The following is a 21,719-nucleotide window of genomic DNA, read 5'->3' on the forward strand; positions in this document are numbered from 1 at the left end:
CAGTCTTGTAAAGCCACTAGCACGCGCAGCGTTTCGGGCAGGTCCTTAATCTAAGAAAATTTTAAGGAGGTAAATACTTGCAATATTTATAGACAAAAAAATGATAACAGATTACATGAAATGAAAAAAAAAAGATGAGAGAAAATTGTAGGTACAGTATATTAAAGCACATAGGTAGCTGAGATTGATTGCAATGACAGCTTGAATGGTAGTTGACAAAAAATTGGTAGGCACAATACAGCAGAAACAATATAAGATTGGTTGCAATGACAGCTTGAATGGTAGTTGACAAAAATTGGTAGTCACAATACAGCATATGGCTAGCACATAGAAGAAGACAGCAATGAACACAATGATAAGGTTGTTTGATATTACATAAAAATTAGGAGATTGGGTAACACTAGGTACAGAGCAAATTTAAAGCTCAGTGTAGGAAACTAAGAAGATGAAGTTAGGTACTTTTTGGTTTTGCTTTTAAATAAGGCAAAAGTTTTACAGTTTTTCAATTCACTAGGGAGTGAGTTCCATAGACTAGGTCCCTTAATTTGCATAGAGTGTTTACACAGATTAAGTTTGACCCTGGGGATATCAAAGAGATATTTATTTCTGGTGTGGTGATAATGGGTCCTATTACATCTGTCCAGGGAGAGTTTCAGAGCATGGTTTGCATTTGAGAACAGGGTTTTGTAAATGTAGTTGACACAAGAGAATGTGTGGAGGGAGTTAATATTTAGCAAGTTTAGGGATTTAAACAATGGAGCGGAGTGTTGTCTGAAAGCAGAGTTAGTTATTATTCTGATAGCAGATTTTTGCTGTGTGATGATGGGCTTAAGGTGGTTTGCAGTGGTAGACCCCCATGCACAGATACCATAATTAAGATAGGGGTAGATTAGTGCATAATATAGTGAGAGGGGAGCAGAGTTAGGAACATAATATCTGATTTTGGAGAGTATACCAACTGTCTTAGAGACTTTCTTAGTTATGTGTTGAATGTGGGTGCTGAAGTTGAGTCTCTTGTCTAGGAATAGGCCAAGAAATTTGCCATCATTTTTATTACTGATGTTGATGTTGTCTATCTGTAGCTGAATTGCATTTGATGATTTGCTTCCAAATAAGATGTAGTAAGTCTTTTCGATGTTTAATGTTAGTTTGTTCGTTGACATCCATAAGTGGACTTTTTTTAATTCATTATTCACAACATTATTTAGTGTATGTGGGTTGAGGTTTGAATAGATAAGAGTAGTATCGTCAGCAAACAGTATAGGTTTGAGAATATTAGAGACATTAGGCAGATCGTTTATATATATAAGAAATAGAAGAGGTCCTAAGATGCTGCCCTGTGGCACTCCAACGGTAATTGGTAGAGTGGAAGAAGTTGTATCATTGATGGTTACATATTGGTGTCTGTCACTAAGATAGGATCGGATGTAGTCAAGGGCAAGGCCTCGGATTCCATAATGCTGGAGTTTAAGTAAGAGGTAATTGTGATTAACAGTATCAAAGGCTTTTCTTAGGTCAATGAAGAGTCCAATCGGAAACTCATTTTTGTCAAGGGCTGAGTAGATAATGTCAAGGAGACTAATGATTGCATCGTTGGTGCTCTTTTGGGACCGGAAGCCAAACTGGCAGGGGCTGAGTATGTCGAATTTTACGAGGTAGGAATAGAGCTGTTTGTAAATAATTTTTTCAAATATTTTTGATAGAATGGGTAGATTTGATATTGGTCTATAATTGTTTATGTCCGCCGGATTGCCTCCTTTATGGACTGGCGTTACTCTTGCTTTTTTGAGGATATCAGGGAAGGTGTGACACTCTATAGATTTGTTGAACAGTAGTGCTATGGGTAGGGCAAGGGCATGGGAGGCTCTCTTGTACACAATGGACGGAATTTCACTGGTGTTCCCTGCCTTGGTATATTGTATATAACCTCGGCTCGTTGCGCGCACAGCTTGGGGCGGTTAAAGTCAGCTTCCAGACATCCGTTTTCTCTTCCACTCAGAAAACCCACCGTTTTAGGAAAACAGTGTTCATTTCTTGTTTTCATTTTACTCTTTATGCTCAATTAGTATTAAGCTTGTCATTTAAGTTTTTCATGCCCGAAACGCTTTGCGTAATAGTGGCTTTAGGCATTGTATGTACTAGCTCTATCTATAAGTCCACCAATCTTTGTAAAAATTTCTTGTATGTATGTACCTTACCTAAATAAACATTTATTTATTTATTATTTATTTATTTATTTACTTAATTATATATATATATATATATATATATATATATATATATATATATATATATATATATATATATACACTAGTAGGTACATAGGTTTATTTGAGTACAAAGCATTGATATTTTTAAATTCTTGTAAAGCAATTAACACCCATAGGGCTTTGGACAGATTCTTAATCGCAGATAAATTAATTTGGTAATTTGTATAAAAATTTAATAATGTTAACAGGTATATTGTAAGAAAATTAAAAAAATTACTAGTAACAGAAAAGAACGAAAATCAGTATTCGTATGTCCCAATTTACCAAATCCATTCCCACGCTCTGGACATTCATAAGGTTTGTCACCTGTATGCACGATCATGTGAGTCTTCACATGAGAAAGTTGACTAAATCTTTTCCCACATTCTGGATACTCATACGGTTTAAAACCCAAATGCACCATCATGTGAACCTTCATATGAGCAAGTTGACTGAATCTTTTTCCACACTTAAAACATTCATGAGGTTTATTGCCTGAATGTGACTCTTAACATTGCTCCGTACTTTGATTCTTTCCAAAACACTCAGTACACTCAAAAAGCCTATCAGAATGCACAATCCTGTAAGTCTTCAAAGCTCCAAAACTATAATGCTTTGAAACTACTGAAGGTTTTGGCCTCCACCACCCTCTCGCCTAACTTGTTCCAACCGTGTCTACCATGCTGCTTGCGAAAGTTAATTTTCTAATATTTATAATTTATGCATGTCTTTGTTTTGGCATGCCTCCATTTCCACATGTTACATTTCTGCATGTCTCCAAATCTGGAAGTGTTCACTTTTGCATATGCCTGACAAGGATGTTACATGCATCAGCTTTGATTATTACTCACTCTTGTGACAACCCCTACACCAGCTTTTCTCAGCAGACAGTTCTCCACAAATTGTATATAATGCATGACTTATTTTTAGAATTTTAATACAATTTAATAATTTTAATTTTAATTTAACTGTAATGACACAGTGAGACGAATGATGAAGAAGATAGGGCCCTTTGCTTTGTAGTACAAGCCTTACCTCGTTGAGTGCAAGAAGAAAAGTGTCTACCACCACATTGAGTTTAGTAGCTCTGTGCACATCAGGTGCTGTTTAATATACAGACCTACTCCTCCATTTGACCTAGTTTCTCTATCACATCTATATAAATTGTAGTTGGGAATCCAGATTTTACTATCCATGTAATCTTTTTTATTTCTTTTTATATATCTAATTGATTTTTTCTAACAGTTAAACAGAAAAAAGTTTAATGGTATTTATTTATTACATTAGAAAGTTATAAAATCTAATGTTGAGATTGAAAGACATACATTATACTCTATTGCCTTAAAGTTAATGCATTATTGTAACAGGTACAAATGCTGTCCTAGTTGGGAGGTGCATATTGTAATGACAGTGAAATGAATGATGAAGAAGATAGAGCCCTATGCTTTGTGGTGCAAGCCTTACCTTGTTGAGCGCAAGAAGAAAAGTGTCTTCAAAACCTTGAATATTTACAATTTATTTATTTATTTATTTATTTATTTAAGCATATACAAGAATGTACATAAGGAATGTGAGGATACAATTATGGTAATTACAGTCTTGTAAAGCCACTAGCACGCGCAGCGCTTCGGGCAGGTCCTTAATCTAAGAAAATTTTAAGGAGGTAAATACTTGCAATATTTATAGACAAAAAAATGATAACAGATTACATGAAATGAAAAAAAAAAGATGAGAGAAAATTGTAGGTACAGTATATTAAAGCACATAGGTAGCTAAGATTGATTGCAATGACAGCTTGAATGGTAGTTGACAAAAAATTGGTAGGCACAATACAGCAGAAACAATATAAGATTGATTGCAATGACAGCTTGAATGGTAGTTGACAAAAATTGGTAGTCACAATACAGCATATGGCTAGCACATAAAAGAAGACAGCAATGAACACAATGATAAGGTTGTTTGATATTACATAAAAATTAGGAGATTGGGTAACACTAGGTACAGAGCAAATTTAAAGCTCAGTGTAGGAAACTAAGAAGATGAAGTTAGGTACTTTTTGGTTTTGCTTTTAAATAAGGCAAAAGTTTTACAGTTTTTCAATTCACTAGGGAGTGAGTTCCATAGACTAGGTCCCTTAATTTGCAAAGAGTGTTTACACAGATTAAGTTTGACCCTGGGGATATCAAAGAGATATTTATTTCTGGTGTGGTGATAATGGGTCCTATTACATCTGTCCAGGGAGAGTTTCAGAGCATGGTTTGCATTTAAGAACAGGGTTTTGTAAATGTAGTTGACACAAGAGAATGTGTGGAGGGAGTTAATATTTAGCAAGTTTAGAGATTTAAACAAGGGAGCTGAGTGTTGTCTGAAAGCAGAGTTAGTTATTATTCTGATAGCAGATTTTTGCTGTGTGATGATGGGCTTAAGGTGGTTTGCAGTGGTAGACCCCCATACACAGATACCATAATTAAGATAGGGGTAGATTAGTGCATAATATAGTGAGAGGAGAGCAGAGTTAGGAACATAATATCTGATTTTGGAGAGTATACCAACTGTCTTAGAGACTTTCTTAGTTATGTGTTGAATGTGGGTGCTGAAGTTGAGTCTCTTGTCTAGGAATAGGCCAAGAAACTTGCCATCATTTTTAGCTGAATGATGAATTTGCAGCTACTTCTGTAGCTGAATTGCATTTGATGATTTGCTTCCAAATAAGATGTAGTAAGTCTTTTCGATGTTTAATGTTAGTTTGTTCGTTGACATCCATAAGTGGACTTTTTTTAATTCATTATTCACAACATTATTTAGTGTATGTGGGTTGAGGTTTGAATAGATAAGGGTAGTATCGTCAGCAAACAATATAGGTTTGAGAATATTAGAGACATTAGGCAGATGTAATATTAATGTATATTAATAACAATGTAATGTATAACAATACAATGTATAACAATGTAATATTAAGTAAGTAAATTTGATAATTTTTGTATTATATATGTATGTGTATATACTGTATATGGATATATGTGTATATATTTACATATCAAATATTGCTGATATGTTGAAGCATGTACTGAACAAGATTGGTGGAAACAGATACAAGGTTAAGATTGCTGCAGTCTAGTCTAATTCAATCATTTTTAGTAAGGTTTGAGAACATTTATGGTTGAAGTTGCCGGTGCCAGTGGACCACTTTGTGCTTTAGGCCTGGTGGAGCTTGGTCCACCAGGCTGTTGTTTGGAGTGGCCCGCAGACCCACATACAGTCTGCATATAATACACAGTCTGTTGATCAATTGAACTACAGTAGTTAGTTTTTATCATCCGAATGCACCAATATGTCTTCATTCTTCCCAGATGAAGGAACTAGGTAATGTTCATCATCTGAATGCACCATCTGAAGCTTTTCCACACTCATGATACACGAGAGGTTTATCAGCTGTATGCACCATCCTGTGAGTTTTTATAAGTCGCAAACAACTGAATCCCTTGCCACACTCAGGACATTCATGAGATTTGTCAACCGTATGCACAATCATGTGACTTATTGAACTGGAACGTTTTCTGAATCTTTGGCCCGCATTCAACACACTTGAAATGATTGGCATCCGTTTGTAGCGTCCTATGGGCATTTATTTATTTATTTACTTTATATATATATATATATATATATATATATATATATATATATATATATATATATATATATATATATATATATATATGTATATATATATATGTATATATATATATATATATATATATATTAATTAATTATGATTTAATTAGATTTACATGTCATCTTTTTTTTCTTTCTTTTTTCTCTCGGAATTATCTATTTGAGCTCACTTTGTTTTCTTAGGGTCATACCAATTATAGGATTTTAATTAACCATTACTAAGCTAATTATCTTCAAGATCATTTTACTTTATATAAACTTTAACTTTATATAAACTTTATATAAACATTTTACTTTATATTTATATTATTTTTCTTATTATTTTTTGTTTTACATTTATATTGTCAGTCTTTACTGATTTTTTGTTTTTTATTTTATGTAACTTCTGTGTCCTCCCTGGCTATCTATTGGATCTTTATTTTACTTCTAAATTGTTACTATTTTATTGCATTTGCTTTTATTCTTGTAAATAAATAAATAAATATGTTTATTCAGGAAGGGTACATACATACAAGTAATGTTACATTAATGGATCGATATATAGATAGAGCTAGTACATACAATGCCTAATGCCACTATTATGCAATGCGTTTCGGGCAGGAAAAACATTAATATCTAGAACTTAATACTAATTGAGCATAAAGAATAAAATGTGTTGAGAACAAATACAAATAAAGATAAAAAAAAAGGGGGAACATGACTGAAAAAGCAGCACAAATACAATAGGTTGACAGTGTTGATTAAAAAAAAAATAACAGACATGGGTTGACAATAGAGGGGTAAGGTAGGTTACAGGGAATTTATTAGGTAGTATTTAGTTTTTATCTTAAACTGGTTGAGAGAGGCACAGTCTTTAACATGGTTGGGAAGATCATTCCACATTCTGGGTCCCTTGATTTGTAGAGCATTTCTAGTTTGATTAAGTCGTACTCTTGGAATATCAAAACTGTATTTATTTCTGGTGTGGTGCTCATGGGTTCTGTTACAACAATAATAATAATAATAATAATTTTTATTTAGGCAAAGGTACATACATAAAGAGATTTTACAAAGTTTGTTGGCTTTATAGATAGAGCTAGTACAATACAATGCCTAAAGCCACTATTACGCAAAGCGTTTCGGGCAGGAAAAAACACTACTGACTAGAGCTTAAAACTAATGGGTAAAAAGAAAAAAATGCGTTGAGTACTAATAAAAATAGAGGTAAAAGAGGGGGGAACATTGTTGAAAAAACAGCACAAATACAATTACAAATTATTACAGAAAATTACATTCAAACAGCGTTGATTTAAAAAACAAAAAACAAAACAAAAAACATACATGGGTTGACAATAGAGGGGTAAGGTAGGTTACAGGGAATTTATTAGGTATAGCTTCGTTTTTAACTTAAACTGGTTGAGAGAGGTACTGTCTTTAACATGGTTGGGAAGGTCATTCCACATTCTGGGCCCCTTGATTTGTAGAGCATTTCTGGTTTGATTAAGTCGTACTCTAGGAATATCAAAACTGTATTTATTTCTGGTGTGGTGCTCATGGGTTCTGTTACAACCTTCTATGAAGCTTTTGAGATCAGGATTGGCATTACAGTTTAGCGTTTTATATATGTAATCCTGGCTATCTATTGGATCTTTATTTTACTTCTAAATTGTTACTATATTATTGTATTTGCTTTTATTCTTGTGTTTTGCTTTATCGTGTATCTTGTATCGTGATCCCTCTGCATCCTATGCACACTGATATTGATCCTGATCAAAATCTTCTGTCTCATATCTACACCAACCAGCACATTGATCATCATTATTGCAAGTATTTCACAGCACACCAGGCTAAAAACAAACTTCAAAATAGCACCTGTCTATCAGTTTATAACCAAAATGTTAGATCACTTGGTAAACATTTTGACGATTTAAATGCATTACTCACAGCAATAGGTACTAACCTATCGTTCATTATTTTAACAGAAACTTGGCTAAATAAAGACTATACCCAACTCTACAACTTAGCTGGTTATAAAGCCATTCATAACTGTAGGCCTAATAAAAAAGGTGGTGGCACAGCTATATATTACCGAGATACATTTATCTGCAACAGTGTTATTAGTGACAGAGATGACTACTGTGAATATACTTTTGCTCAGTTTACAATTAAATCCCTTAAATCTTCTTTGACTATTGGAGCCATCTATAGATTTCCCAATACTAACATAGCTTCTTTCTCAGACAACCTAAGGAATCTTATTATAAACAACAATCTCAACAAAAACCACTTCATTCTGGGAGGAGATTTTAATATTGACCTGGGTCAACAAAATTGCTCTCAAGTTGACTATTTCCTTAACAGCATGAACTCCTGTATGCTAATCCCCACAATCACCAAACCTACCCGAGTCACTCAAACATCAGCCACTACCTTGGACCACATATGGACAAACATAACAGCTCCCCTTGTATCTGGTATAATCTACGACAGAACAACTGACCACTATCCTACCTTTCTCATAGCGAACATGGACATAACACCACCAAAAAGCAAGAAACTTTCATTTAGGCTACACAGTGAATCAGCTTTAGACAATCTTACAGAGGCACTTTACAATATTAACTGGGATTCTGAATTCAATAATACCCATGATATAAATTCATTAGCTAACCTCTTCATTTCCAAAACTCTAAGCCTCTACAACATTCATTGTCCCCTTCTTACCAAGCAAGTAACTGACAAAAGATTAAACAATCCATGGCTCACAAGTGGCATTCTCAACTCAATCAACAAGAAACATGAATATGAAAAGAAAGTTAGGATTGGCCTAGTTTCAAAGGAAGTAGCTAAAAGGTACTCATCAATGCTTACCAGTATCATAAGAAAGGCAAAACTTGCATATTATGTGAATAGATTCAATGAAGCAAAAGGCAACATGAAAAGCACTTGGAAAACTATCTCTAGTATCCTAGGAACTAAACAACACTCACATAACCAAATAAAACTCTACAAGGATGGGGGTATACCGTCAACTGACTTAGAAATGGCAAATGAATTTAATAGTTTCTTTTCATCGGTTGGTGCTAATCTTGCCAGTAAAATCCCACAGACTCAGACACATATTAACACATATCTCTCAGGCAGCTATCCAAACTCTCTTCTCCTTTCACCAATCAGCCCGGCAGATGTTGTGTCCATCATACATTCTCTAAAAACCAAGGCAGGGAACACCAGTGAAATTCCGTCCATTGTGTACAAGAGAGCCTCCCATGCCCTTGCCCCACCCATAGCACTACTGATCAACAAATCTATAGAGTATCACACCTTCCCTGATATCCTCAAAAAAGCAAGAGTAACGCCAGTCCATAAAGGAGGCAATCCGGCGGACATAAACAATTATAGACTAATATCAAATCTACCCATTCTATCAAAAATATTTGAAAAAATTATTTACAAACAGCTCTATTCCTACCTCGTAAAATTCGACATACTCAGCCCCTGCCAGTTTGGCTTCTGGTCCCAAAAGAGTACCAATGATGCAATCATTAGTCTCCTTGACATTATCTACTCAGCCCTTGACAAAAATGAGTTTCCGATTGGACTCTTCATTGACCTAAGAAAAGCCTTTGATACTGTTAATCACAACTACCTCTTACTTAAACTCCAGCATTATGGAATCCGAGGCCTTGCCCTTGACTACATCCGATCCTATCTTAGTGACAGACACCAATATGTAACCATCAATGATACAACTTCTTCCACTCTACCAATTACCGTTGGAGTGCCACAGGGCAGCATCTTAGGACCTCTTCTATTTCTTATATATATAAACGATCTGCCTAATGTCTCTAATATTCTCAAACCTATATTGTTTGCTGACGATACTACCCTTATCTACTCAAACCTCAACCCACATACACTAAATAATGTTGTGAATAATGAATTAAAAAAAGTCCACTTATGGATGTCAACGAACAAACTAACATTAAACATCGAAAAGACTTACTACATCTTATTTGGAAGCAAATCATCAAATGCAATTCAGCTACAGATAGACAACATTAACATCAGTAATAAAAATGATGGCAAGTTTCTTGGCCTATTCCTAGACAAGAGACTCAACTTCAGCACCCACATTCAACACATAACTAAGAAAGTCTCTAAGACAGTTGGTATACTCTCCAAAATCAGATATTATGTTCCTAACTCTGCTCTCCTCTCACTATATTATGCACTAATCTACCCCTATCTTAATTATGGTATCTGTGCATGGGGGTCTACCACTGCAAACCACCTTAAGCCCATCATCACACAGCAAAAATCTGCTATCAGAATAATAACTAACTCTGCTTTCAGACAACACTCAGCTCCCTTGTTTAAATCCCTAAACTTGCTAAATATTAACTCCCTCCACACATTCTCTTGTGTCAACTACATTTACAAAACCCTGTTCTTAAATGCAAACCATGCTCTGAAACTCTCCCTGGACAGATGTAATAGGACCCATTATCACCACACCAGAAATAAATATCTCTTTGATATCCCCAGGGTCAAACTTAATCTGTGTAAACACTCTATGCAAATTAAGGGACCTAGTCTATGGACTCACTCCCTAGTGAATTGAAAAACTGTAAAACTTTTGCCTTATTTGAAAGCAAAACCAAAAAGTACCTAACTTCATCTATTTAGTTTCCTACACTGAGCTTTAAATTTGCTCTGTACCTAGTGTTACCCAATCTCCTAATTTTTATGTAATATCAAACAACCTTATCATTGTGTTCATTGCTGTCTTCTTTTATGTGCTAGCCATATGCTGTATTGTGACTACCAATTTTTGTCAACTACCATTCAAGCTGTCATTGCAATCAATCTTATATTGTTTCTGCTGTATTGTGCCTACCAATTTGTTGTCAACTACCATTTTAAGCTGTCATTGCAATCAATCATAGCTACCTATGTGCTTTAATATTCTGTACCTATAATTTTCTCTCATCTTTTTTTTTCATTCCATGTAATCTGTTATCATTTTTTTGTCTATAAATTTTGCAAGTATTTACCTCCTTAAAATTTTCTTAGATTAAGGACCTGCCCGAAACGCTGCGCGTGCTAGTGGCTTTACAAGACTGTAATTACCATATTTGTATCCTCACATTCCTTATGTACATTCTTGTATATGCATAAATAAATAAATAAATAAATAAATGTATAATACACATGAGAGAATGTGCAGTGACTTAATGTCTAACATATTCAGAGATTTGAGTAGGGGTACCGAGTGATGTATGGGGCCAGAATTGGATATTGTCCTAATAGCAGCTTTGTGTTGAGTAATTAGAGGACGTAAGTGATTTTGGGTAGTAGAGCCCCAAGCACAAATACCATAGTTGAGATATGGATAGATAAGGGAGTAATAGAGAGTCACCAGGGTAGGGCGTGGTACATAATATCTGATCTTAGAAAGAATCCCCACAGTTTTTGAAACTTTTTCTGGGGGGAGCCCCGTCGGCTCCCCGGAGCTATCCCAGGCTGATATGCTAATGTCAGACTTTGGCATCAGTCATGTGTATGGAGTTCTTAGGCCTACCGGGGACCATGGCCAGAACCGGGCCCCCTCTGAGAGGCAAGGGGAGCAATGGCCTATAGAAGCCCCCGTGTAGTTGGAAGCATTCTATGTCTGCCATCGACCGGAACAGGCACCCAGAAAGGTAAGCGCCCCAAAACAAACCCCTATTCTGGTTAAAATTGCTACCTAAAACCGAACTAGTGGATAGAACTCCCCAACCGAAAACAAGCAAACTAGTGTGACGTCACACACTGCCGCGCCGCTGTCTGCGCAGCTCCCCCCTCCCCGGGAGGGGGAAGGGGGATCCCCAGACCCCCCGCGCCGGCTACCCACACCTCAGTTCTTGAGGCTGATGCTATAGGCGATGGTCGTGTGCTCTGGCTCCGGTGTCGCTACTGCACTGTGCTTTGCGTGTGGTGTTAGTTTTGTGGGTGCGAGAGCCAGGAGTTATCTTCAGTACTCGTGCTGCATGCGCCTAGGGCTGCCTTCCCTAGGTGCCCTGTAAGTACTTCCCTTGGGGCTTGGGGCCACCTTCCACAGGCTCCTCGGGGTCTGCCTCTGCTGGTCCGTTTTACCTTTCGGGTTTTCGGCCGCCTGTTGGGCTCTTGGGTGTTCTGTTCTCCCTTGTTACCGGCAGGTAAGAAGCAGTTTGCACTGGTAGGGGCGCAGGGTGCTGCTCAGCTTGTATTTCCCGACATCGCGGCCGGCTCTGTTCCTTGGGGTTCGCTGTCCTCTTGCGGGGTTTTGTTTTTCTTTTTGTTTTTGCCTGGTGGGGGGTTCTGTCCTTTTATTCAGTTTGTTTTGCCCTTCCACTGTTCTCCTCGGTGGCGCCCCCTGCTAGGTCCCCGTGAGTGTACACGTCCCTGGGGTTCAGCTTTAGAAGTTTGCTTGGTAGTTTTGGGCGCCGGTTTGCAGCACCCTTCCTGGGACTACCTGAGCGCGAGTCCTCTTAAAGTAAACGCTCAGGACCCTGGGAATCCCCTAGGGGGCGCGTGGGTCCGATGGATGTGACCCCGGAGTCCCCACTCGCTGTGTGCGAGTTTGAGGGTTGCTCGGTCCCCTTGTCTCAGGGTGACCCTCATTGTTTTTGCCTTTGCCACGCTGCCTGTTGGGTCGGTGATACTTTCGACCCTGAGTCCTGTGAGTGTTGCTGCTTGCTTGTGACTCAATTTACCCAATCCTCTGATGATTCTATTCGGGTACGGGCGGCACGTGCGTTGCAGTCTAGGTTTCGTCTGTTGCAACGCGCTCGGTTGGTTTCTTCCCCGGATGCCCCGGGGCTGCCCCGCTTTGCTTTTCGAGACCCGGACTTGGGGGTGGGGGTCGCTTCGATCCTGGTTCAGTCCGCACCTCCTCGTCCTTCCCCTTCTGTTCGTTCTGGTCCCCCGCCCCTGCTTCCGGCCCCGAAGCGTCTGAGGGTTTCGGGGTCGGAGCAGGGGTTACTTGATCTCGAGACTCGGGCAGCTTCAGGGGTTGCCCCTTCCGGGGGGGCGGCAGAGGCATTCGAGTCATGTCTCCCGGCCGAAGCTTCAGGGTCTGACCAGTGGGCCCCCCTTCCTCCAGCTTTTCCGGCTGCTCCGTCCTTGTCTTGTGGGGTCGGGGCTTGGGGAGAGGACTCGGCCTCGGGTCCTGTGGTGACGGACCTCGAGGCTGGGGAGGGGCTGACTTGGGGGCCTTGGGCCCCGCTGGACCCCGCCTGGGTTTTTCTTCCCACTGAGCGGGGCTTATTGTTACAAGGAGTGGGGTTTTCTTTTCCCCCCTCTGCGTACGAGTTGGATTTGGTGTCGGCCCCTCCCCGGGATCGGTTCCGTGTTCCCCCGGGTACGTCGGTTCCGTCCTTCCGGAGGTTTTCGGCTTATCGCATCCAACCTGGTGTGGTGCGAGCGGCCTTTGCAGCTTACCTCCTGCGTGACCCGGATTATGCCTCGGAAATGGATCCGTTCAGGTTTGGGACTTCGTTCCCTTTCTGGCTCCGTTATGAGGTTCCGGAGTCGTCCTGGCTAGCAGACTGCACCTTGTTTGGTCTGGATTCCTGGCATTCCTTCTGTCGTTCCTGCACGCTGAAGTGGCGGGAAGCTTCCACGGTGCTTCAGGTTTTCCTGGGGGGTGAACTTGAGTACCTGAATGAGTGCTTGTTTGCCCCTGCCCTTCCCCGCGATGTGGGCGTTATTCAGCTCCATGTGCAGGTTCCCTCCCTTTCGGCTGGCGCTCGTGGCGGAGGACTTGCGCGCCCGGGGCCTTTTGTGTTCGGCCTTGCGGTTCTTTTCCCTCCTGGAGCTGTCTTCGGATTGGCTCGTGGAGGAGGTGGGGACGCTTGGGTCCGTCCCGGGGTCCGGCACCTTGTCCTCGGCTGCGCGTTCGTCGGCTGCCTTGTTGAAGCTGTTCACGCCGATTTTGCGGGTTGCGGTTTCCCTGTTCTATGCTTCCCGTCTCGCGTGTCGGCAGGCGGTGCTGGGTTCCTCCGTGGAATCTGCTTGGGCTCTGGCTCTTAGGCGTTCTTCACCTTTTTGTCCTCTCCTGTTTGGGGAGTCGGCCGTGGCGCAGTTTATTCAGGCTGCGTCGGCGGCTTGTCGTCCGATGTCGGACTTGTTGGTTTTCCGGGGGTCCCGGGGTGGGTCTTCCCGGAAAGGTCGTGCCAGGGCTCGGGGTTCCTCTCGTCGTGGTAGGCCTCTGGTGTCAGGTTTGGGGTTGGCTCCTCCTGCGGACCCTCCCTCGTCTGGTCGGCGCGGTGTTCGCGCTGTGCGGGGTTCTGGGTCTCGTAAGGGTCGCCGGCCCTTTCGCGTTTTGCCCCCGAGGGGCGATGGGGGGGCGGCTTTTGCTGTTCGCCCGCGCCTGGTCCCACGATTCGTGGGCCTTTCAGGTCGTGTCTCGCGGCCTGCGGTGGCGTTGGGTGGCCCCTCCCCCCTTTGGGGGGTCAGGGCTGGCAGGGCAGGCTTCTTCCCCTGCGCTCTGTCGAGTCGTCTTGGAGTGGGTACGCTTGGGCGTCGTCGAAACGACGTCGTCCCTCAGATGGGTTTCCCGTCTGTTTCCGGTTCCGAAACGGGACTGCGCGGACCTGCGGTTCATTCTGGACTTGTCCCGTCTGAACCCCTGGGTTCATTGCCCCTCCTTTCGGGTGACTATGCTGTCTCAGGTTCAGCTCATCTTGGAGCCGGGAGCTTGGATGGTGTCCCTGGACCTCCGGGACGCTTATTGGCATGTCCCGATTCATCCGCGGTTCAGGGACTGGCTCGGTTTTGTAGTGGGGCGTCTGAGTTACCGCTTTCATTGTCTCCCGTTCGGGTTGAACCTGGCACCTCGCATGTTCACACGCCTTACACGGGTTGTGGTGGCTCGTTTGCGTCTCCTAGGTGTTCGGGTGTTGGCCTACCTCGACGACTGGCTGGTTTGGGCTCCCAGCCAGTCAGCTTGCTTGCTAGCCAGGGATTTGGTTCTTTCCCAGCTCGCCGGGTTCGGGTTCTTGGTGAACTGGAGGAAGTCCCATCTGGTTCCCTCTCAGGTTCGGACTTGGCTGGGTCTCGTGTGGGACTCTCGAACCGCCTCTTTGTCTCTCCCTCCGGAGTCTCTCCTGCGGCTGCGGTCCCGCCTTCGTCTGTTTCTGGAGGGCCCTCGGGTCACCCGGCGGTTGCTCGAGGGGCTGTGCGGGAGCCTGAACTTCGCGATGGTGGTCTACCCGCCGGGTCGGGTTTGGCTTCGACGGCTGTTCTGGTTCCTTCGGGGTTCCCCCATCCGCCTCTCTCGCGATCGCAGAGTTCGAACCCCGGGGGACTTGCGTCGGTTGCTGCGTCACCGGCTTCCTCTTCGGGTTTTTCGGGGTTCAGTGCCTTGGCACCTACCCGAGCCCTCGCTCGATGTGTACACGGATGCGTCGTCTCTCGGCTGGGGTTTTGTGACCAGTGCTCACCAGGCCGGCCAGGGGCGTTGGGATCCGTCCTTCCGTCGAGCTCACAGTACGGTGCGGGAGTTCGCGGCGGTGTGGTTTGCTCTGGGGAGGATTCGGGTGGCCCGCGGATCGACGATTCGGCTCCATTCGGACTGCTCTCCGGTGGTTCATTGCCTGAACCGCGGGGGTTCGATGCGGTCCTTGTCTCTTTGGGGTTGGTCGCTTCGGGTGACTCGTCTGCTGAGTTCTCGGGGTTTGGCTCTCCTGGCGGTTCACGTACGGGGCGTGTCCAACGTCTTGGCCGACGCCCTGTCTCGCTTCGTTCCCCTCTCCACGGAGTGGACGGTCGACGACGAGTCCTTCTGTTGGCTTTGCCAGACGTTCGGGCGCCCTGAAGTGGACCTCTTCGCGGCGTCTTCCCGTTTATGCGGCGCCCTTCCCCGATTGCGAGGCCGTCGGGGTCGATGCCTTTCGGCTAGGCTGGTCGAGGTGGGGGTTCCTATACCTCTTTCCCCCGGTTCGGCTGTTGCTCCAGGTCCTGACTCGCTAAGAGACTTACCGGGGGAGAGTTGTCCTTCTGGCCCCTTGGTGGCCGGCGCAGCCTTGGTTTCAGGCGCTGGTTGCTCGGTGTCCGAACCCGAGGATTTTCCCGCGGCTCCGCCTCTTTCAGCAGATCGGGCCAGTACGTCACGTAGCTGGTTCGATCTTCTCCTCGAGTCTTCGCGTATGGTTTTTTTTGACTCGAGTCTATCATCATCTCTATGGTGATCAAGTGGCCTCCTTGTTGGTGTCCCACCTGAGGGCTTCTTCTCGGCGGCAGTATGAAGTTTCCTGGCGGTCCTTCCGTTTCTTTTTGCGTCTTCGTCGTGTTAGCTTCTTGTCTGTTCGGGTGGTCTTGTCCTTCCTCTCGTGGTTGTTTCAGGACCGTCATCTTATGCCTAACACTGTCGCTTCGTATCGTGCGGCGCTTCGCCGTTATTTGCGCGCCACAGCTTCTGTGTCCGGAGACGCGCTGTGGGTTGATCCAGTTTCCCTTCTAACCTGTTCGCGGGTTCGGGTCTCTGAGGTCGTCCGCAGGGTTATTAGGTCCAGCCAGCCTGCGATCTATCCCCGTGCCCATGACGTTCGTAAGTTCGCGGCTCTTGCTGCCGTCTTTGGGAATATGTCTTGGTCTGATATTCGGGCGCGGGGATTTTGGCGGTCGAACAGGGTCCTGGCTGCTCGTTACCTTGTGAATGTCCCTGGGCCTCGTCGGGCCTGTGTTGCTTTGGGTCGGCGGTTGCAGCCAGTTGTCTCGGCTTCGAGTTGAGGGGTGAGCGACGACCGCCTCCCGGGTAAGTCCCTCTTTTTCTGTCTGTGGGTAGTTAGCTCCGGGGAGCCGACGGGGCTCCCCCCAGAAAACCAGCGTTGAATGTAATGAAACGCCATTTTCTGGGTGAGTCCCGGAGGCTCCCCGGCATCCCTCCCTCCCTCCGGTCGGCGGTTTTTCGCGTTTTTGACATCCAGCCTCAAGAACTGAGGTGTGGGTAGCCGGCGCGGAGGGTCTGGGGCTCCCCCTTCCCCCTCCCAGGGAGGGGGGAGCTGCGCAGACAGCGGCGCGGCAGTGTGTGACGTCACACTAGTTTGCTTGTTTTCGGTTGGGGAGTTCTATCCACTAGTTCGGTTTTAGGTAGCAATTTTAACCAGAATAGGGGTTTGTTTTGGGGCGCTTACCTTTCTGGGTGCCTGTTCCGGTCGATGGCAGACATAGAATGATTCCAACTACACGGGGGCTTCTATAGGCCATTGCTCCCCTTGCCTCTCTGAGGGGGCCCGGTTCTGGCCATGGTCCCCGGTAGGCCTAAGAACTCCATACACATGACTGATGCCAAAGTCTGACATTAGCATATCAGCCTGGGATAGCTCCGGGGAGCCTCCGGGACTCACCCAGAAAATGGCGTTTCATTACATTCAACGCTGGTTTTTTGATATGTTTAGAATGTGTCCCTGGAAATTTAGCTTGTGGTCAATGAGAATGCCAAGGAATTTGCCATCTAATTTGTTACAAATTTGGGTATTTTTTATTTTGAGATTTATTTGATTAGAGGATTTATTGCCAAACAGAATATAGAAAGTTTTGTCAATGTTAAGGGTGAGTTTGTTGGCAGTTAGCCACAGATGGACTTTATTTAGCTCAGTATTTACTGTGGCATTTAGAGCAAGGGGATCAGGACTGGAGTAAATGAAGGTTGTGTCGTCAGCAAATAGGATTGGTTTGAGGTGTTGGGAGGCATTTGGAAGGTCATTAATGTAGATGAGAAAGAGGAGAGGGCCAAGTATGCTGCCCTGGGGAACACCAATGTTGATGGGTAGGGTGGGAGAAATTGTATTATTCACAGAAACACATTGGAGCCTGTCAGTAAGGTAGGATTTGAGGTATTGTAGGGAGTGTCCTCTGACACCATAATGATGTAATTTAAGAAGAAGGTTTTGCTGGTTGACAGTATCGAAAGCTTTACGCAGGTCCACAAATAACCCAACAGGGAACTCATTTTTATCAAGAGCTGTATGAATCGAGTTAAGCATACTAATAAGAGCATCGTTAGTGCTTTTTTTGGGCCTGAAGCCATATTGGCAAGGGCTAAGTATATTGAGTTTGGCTAGATATGAGTAAAGCTGCTTATAGATTAGTTTTTCAAAAATTTTTGACAAGTTTGGCAGGACTGATATAGGTCTGTAGTTGTTAACATCTGTGAGATCACCACATTTGTGGACAGGCGTTACTCTCGCTTTTTTTAGGATATCTGGAAAGGTTTGGAGTTCAAGTGACTTGTTGAAGAGCAAAGCAATAGCAGGGGCTAAAGATCTGGAGGCTTTTTTGTAGATTAAAGTTGGTATCTCCTCAGGGGCACCAGACTTGGTTTTAAGGGAAAGGATTATCTCATTGACGTCAATGGAATTAATAGGCTTTAGGTACAGAGACTGGGGATAGTTCCCTGTAAGATAGTCCTTAATGTCAGTACTGGAAGATGGAATATCATTAGCAAGGGATGAACCAATGGAAGAGAAGAACCTATTGAACTTAATAGCAGAATCAGAGGCTGAAAGCTGACCAACGTTATTAGACAGGAGAGTCGGTTTGTTATTTAAAGACTTCTTTGATCCCAATATTTGTGAAATTGTTCTCCATGTTTGTTTAATGTTGCTCTTTATTTGGGTAAATTTATCTTCGTAGTATTTAGTTTTGGCTCGTCTAATTATCTTAGATAGCAATAATGAGTAATTCTTTGAGAATTCTTTGGAGACAATTCCTAACCTATACTTTTTCTCAAGGTCATGTTTTTTATTAATAGATTTAAGTATTCCCTTTGTAAGCCAGGGATTGTTAAGCCTTTTGGTTGTGACTTGTTTTGTAAGCATAGGACAGTGGGTATTATAAAGGCTAAGAGTTTTTTGAAGAAAAGATTGAACTGCTAGGTTGATGTCCTCTATGTTACCTAACTCGGACTCCCAGTTGACATTATCAGTAGCAGTTATAAAATTGTCTAAAGCAGTTTCATTGTGTAGTCTAAAACGTATCTCTCTTGACTCAGGAGGTGGTTTGCTAATGTTAGTTAAGAGAAATGTGGGGTAATGGTCTGTAGCGCTATCGGTGATTATACCTGAAGTAAGCGGAGAGGTTATATTTGTCCAGATGTGATCTAGAGTCGTGGCAGTGCTATCAGTGATTCTAGTAGGTCTAGTGATTAAGGGTATGAGGAAGCAGGAATTCATACAGTTGAGGAAGCTAACAGCAGTAGGGTGTTCTGGCTCGCAGAGGTCAATATTAAAGTCCCCTGCGATAATTAGGTGGTTTTTGTTCAGTCTGTTATCAAGTATTAGATTTCTAAGGTTTGAGTTGAATTCGGACACATCAGTGTTAGGAATTCTATAAACTGCACCCACAGACAGGATAGACTCGGCACCCTTGACTCTGAAGCTGGCGAAGATATACTCCCCATAGCAGTCTCTAGTTCTAATTTCTTTTAAGCATGTTAGTTCTTGGTGGTAGTAAAGAGCAGTGCCACCACCTCTCTGAAGTTGACGACAGTTGTGGATTGCTGAGTAGTTAGGCATGTTAAAGAGCTGAGTAGTATCCTCTTTCAACCATGTTTCAGTAAGTATAATAAAAGAGAATTTGTTGTCAATAGCTTCAATCAAGGCACTAACATCATCGAAGTGTTTACCTAGGGATCTAACGTTCAAATTGATTACAGAGATATTGTGATTATGAGTTAATACATTGTTTGCATCATGTGCTGCAAAATATCTGCAATTTAGATCATTAAAGTGATTATTGTCATAGATAGTGGATAAGAGGTTAAGTTCTGGGTCTATACTTGACTGCATAAAAAATGCTGATTGCAGGAAAAACAAGAAAAACAAAAAGAAAAAAATGTACACAATACTGTACCAAACAAACACAAAAGGGGCTTACAGGGGTACAATGGAGTAAGGGAGTATGGCTAGGCTAGGAAACCTAGGTAATAAATGAGATTAAAGAAAAAACCATATAAACATGGACTATACAAAACACAAGATATAGATATACAAAACAAAAATATAAACAAGACTAAGCAATACAAAAAAAAATTGAGCAAAAATGAAAAATGAGGTAGATTGCTTACAGGTACTCTCAGGTACACTGTAAGTAACAATAGACAGAAAATATATAACAATATAGAAAAGAATGTCACAATACAATAAGATAAGCAATTACATGAACAGATGAAAAACAAATCTGCTGTAAAATAGGAAGTAATTATAGCAAAACACAATATAATAATATAACAATACAATAAGAGCTTACAAAGTATTGAGTCTGCTAAATTAGAGAATAATTATGGCAAAACACAACAATAAATGCAAGTAAACAAAGAATTGAAACAATTAGAGGTAGAATTAAGGTCACTAGATAGCCATGGAGGATATACAAGTTTGGTGGAGAGAACAAAAAATCAGTAGAGACTGTCAAGATGAATATATAAAAAAAATTGACAAATGATAATTGTAAAGTAAAATAATCTTAAAGATAATAAATTTTATTAAGCTTAGTTTTAACTTATAATTAGTATGAACTTAATTAAAAGAACAAAAATGAGATCAATAATTGATTTCAATAAATGACATAGATCAATACAAATAAATTTAAAATATAAATGGAATAGGGTAAGATTAGATTTAAGAGTAAAATTTTACAATGAAACTGAGGTAGATGCTTGCATAAGTGCATGGAGACTTGATAGATTATTTAGGAAATTATATGAATAAGAGAACATCAGGTAAATGGTAAGGCAGAGACAGCACCTTAGACAAAGTTAGATTAAGTTAGGTTAGGCTCAGGCACTGAAAGAGTTATTTTAAGTACTGGCATTGGTCGGGTTCAGGTTTTCAGATATACCACAATCACTTAAGAAGGCCAGGAGTTGTTGGTCACATTTTATTTCATATCTTTTTCCTGTACCTTCTTTCTTCGCAAAAATCGTACCATTCCTAGTGTAGCACTGCTTGATAAGACCAGGGTTTTGTTTGCGAATTTGGCGCAGCCTGTAGAGGAGGGATCCACGCTGCTTTGTAAGACACTCATTTATATAGAGGTTGGTTTTTTGCTGAGCAGCTGTTTGTATGAGGTCAAACTTCGCAGAGGGATTTGCAAGTTTGATGAGCATTCTCCTGTTACGGGGATTGTTTTTATCTATCCTAATAGCCGATTTGATTTGAACATTGACACTGATCTTTGAATTAATTAGGGTGTTGGCTATGTTACAGCAATCCTCACCTTGTTGTTCATCAGGTAGATCAGTAGAGCTAATTATCAGGGAGTCATGAAGTTGTTGTTGCTCTTGGTCATCTTTGGAAGCCGTCTGGTGAGTCTGAAGGAGATTGATCTGTTTTTCCAGCTTTTTAAGGAGGTCACTTTGAGCTGTGAGGGTTTCTTCGGCCCGAATCTTACGTATTTGATCCATTGCATCATTTGCAACAGTTTGTATGTTGAGAATTTCTTGGTTGTTGTTCATCGACGATTCAAGGAGGCGGTCTATGGTATGTTGTTGTCGGGTGACTGTGTCTTGGAGGGCCAAAATAGCTTCTGATTGCATTTTCACAAGGTTGTGCAGTTTCTGGAGCCATGGATTACTTCGGAGAGGTTTGAAGTTTATACAGGGAGCCATAGATTGAGTGAATTCTACAGCTAGAGATCCGAGGTGAGTTGAAGGGGGGGGGGAGTGAGGAGGGGGAGCGGATGCTGTGTTTACAAACATCGGCGAGGGTTGCGGCGTTGCCAGTGTTTCATTCAGAACTCTAGGAGTAATGGAACCAGAGCGAGAGGCACCCCTACCTTGCTTGTTGTTATGTT

This window comes from Procambarus clarkii, chromosome 55 (genome assembly GCF_040958095.1).
Source record: "Procambarus clarkii isolate CNS0578487 chromosome 55, FALCON_Pclarkii_2.0, whole genome shotgun sequence".
NCBI classification, from domain to species: Eukaryota; Metazoa; Arthropoda; class Malacostraca; order Decapoda; family Cambaridae; genus Procambarus; species Procambarus clarkii.